Source organism: Schistocerca gregaria, unplaced genomic scaffold, assembly GCF_023897955.1.
Source record: "Schistocerca gregaria isolate iqSchGreg1 unplaced genomic scaffold, iqSchGreg1.2 ptg000778l, whole genome shotgun sequence".
Taxonomy (NCBI): domain Eukaryota; kingdom Metazoa; phylum Arthropoda; class Insecta; order Orthoptera; family Acrididae; genus Schistocerca; species Schistocerca gregaria.
The window spans coordinates 135,001-137,500 of NW_026062148.1; the positions used below are offsets into that span (position 1 = coordinate 135,001).

The 2,500-nt window shown below is 60.3% G+C and overlaps 1 pseudogene; it reads left to right on the plus strand.

Moving 5' to 3' along the window:
- LOC126321974 (large subunit ribosomal RNA) overlaps positions 1 to 1,243 on the plus strand; it is a 2,974-nt pseudogene extending 1,731 nt beyond the window's left edge.
- Positions 1,244 to 2,500: the final 1,257 nt, after the last annotated feature.

Below are 2,500 nucleotides of genomic sequence, written 5' to 3' on the forward strand. Positions count from 1 at the left end.
GAGTAGGAGGGTCGCGGCGGTGGGCGCAGAAGGGTCTGGGCGTGAGCCTGCCTGGAGCCGCCGTCGGTGCAGATCTTGGTGGTAGTAGCAAATACTCCAGCGAGGCCCTGGAGGGCTGACGCGGAGAAGGGTTTCGTGTGAACAGCCGTTGCACACGAGTCAGTCGATCCTAAGCCCTAGGAGAAATCCGATGTTGATGGGGGCCGTCATAGCATGATGCACTTTGTGCTGGCCCCCGTTGGGCGAAAGGGAATCCGGTTCCTATTCCGGAACCCGGCAGCGGAACCGATATAAGTCGGGCCCCTCTTTTAGAGATGCTCGTCGGGGTAACCCAAAAGGACCCGGAGACGCCGTCGGGAGATCGGGGAAGAGTTTTCTTTTCTGCATGAGCGTTCGAGTTCCCTGGAATCCTCTAGCAGGGAGATAGGGTTTGGAACGCGAAGAGCACCGCAGTTGCGGCGGTGTCCCGATCTTCCCCTCGGACCTTGAAAATCCGGGAGAGGGCCACGTGGAGGTGTCGCGCCGGTTCGTACCCATATCCGCAGCAGGTCTCCAAGGTGAAGAGCCTCTAGTCGATAGAATAATGTAGGTAAGGGAAGTCGGCAAATTGGATCCGTAACTTCGGGATAAGGATTGGCTCTGAGGATCGGGGCGTGTCGGGCTTGGTCGGGAAGTGGGTCAGCGCTAACGTGCCGGGCCTGGGCGAGGTGAGTGCCGTAGGGGTGCCGGTAAGTGCGGGCGTTTAGCGCGGGCGTGGTCTGCTCTCGCCGTTGGTTGGCCTCGTGCTGGCCGGCGGTGCAGGATGCGCGCGCCTGCGCGGCGTTCGCGCCCCGGTGCTTCAACCTGCGTGCAGGATCCGAGCTCGGTCCCGTGCCTTGGCCTCCCACGGATCTTCCTTGCTGCGAGGCCGCGTCCGCCTTAGCGTGCTCCTCCGGGGGCGCGCGGGTGCGCGGATTCTCTTCGGCCGCCATTCAACGATCAACTCAGAACTGGCACGGACTGGGGGAATCCGACTGTCTAATTAAAACAAAGCATTGCGATGGCCCTAGCGGGTGTTGACGCAATGTGATTTCTGCCCAGTGCTCTGAATGTCAACGTGAAGAAATTCAAGCAAGCGCGGGTAAACGGCGGGAGTAACTATGACTCTCTTAAGGTAGCCAAATGCCTCGTCATCTAATTAGTGACGCGCATGAATGGATTAACGAGATTCCCGCTGTCCCTATCTACTCCAGAGAAAAGCGGTCTGCGCAGCGCCACCTGGGGGAGGTGTGTTGCCTCCCATAACTGGGTTAAAACCGCCAGGAGACCCTCTGATTCCCTGAAGTCAACGAACGCGTCGGGGCTCAGAGGAACCTGAGTGGGGCGGGGACCGTAATGTCCAATCTCGTGGCCTTGTCGTGGCTCTCTGGCTCAGTAACCCCCTTAGATGGGGCGAAGCTAACACGGGATGGGCCGTCCATGCATGACGTTAAACGGCTAGCCCTTAACTGGGTGCAATCCTCACGGTCCGCACTGGCCCACCGTTAATTAGCAAAAGCGGTGGGTGAGACATGGTCGGTCATGATCCCCCGGTACGTGTGGAGACCCCCCTGGGGAACGTAACTCGGGCTTGAGTGCCGCACCGTCTCGATGATGTCAAACTCCACAATATAAGACCCAGCTACCACCTTCAACATCTCTGGGCTGTGGATTTGTGAGGGTTGTCGTGTGTCAAGGTAGGACGTAAAACTCCCGTCGCGGCAAGACGTTAAGTGCCCCCAACCCAAGCGAAAGCAAAGGGTGCGTGGCGCAGGGGAAGCTGCGTAACGAGAGACACACCACCTGTCTCTCCTGAGTTGAGCGCGGCGGCTGGGCGAGGGTATGAGGGTAAGTCTCACGACGATCCTGGGGCCCTGCGGTCTGGCTGCTGCAGTTCCTCACGTCCTGGACGACGTTAAATGGTCCCCCAACCCAAGGCGAAAGCAAAGGGTGCATGGCGCAGGGGAAGCTGCGTCGCAAGGGACACAAGATCTGTCCCTCGCAGGGCAAACAACATCTCAGCTCTGCAAACCCCACGGCCACATTCGCTGGGGAGGGATCACGGCCCGAGCCGGCAAAGGCTCATCGCCGTGAACGGGATGTCCCGGACATGCTCCGTCAAGCCGGGGCATGGTGACATGCCCCCGGCTAGGTTAGATGGGGCCAGACCCCCGAAAGTCTGGGGGACCGACCCAGCACCTGGGTAGGACTGGGTTCTTGGCCTTCAGGTGGGAACTCGGCCGAGTAGGGGGCGAAGGCCGAGAGGTGAATCCGCCTCTCCGGAATGCGGTGGGCATTTGCCGGGGAGGGACGGGTGAAATCCCCAGTGATGTGGTTGTGGAAGGGGACTAGTGCGCTGGAAACGGCGTGTTAAACCCAGCAGCTCTTAAAGCTCTTGGTCAAGGGGCGGGACTGGTGAGCGAGCTGCAATTTGCCCCCCCCCATGCCAGAGAGGCCGGTCCGGGGTAAGAGACGGGCCTCC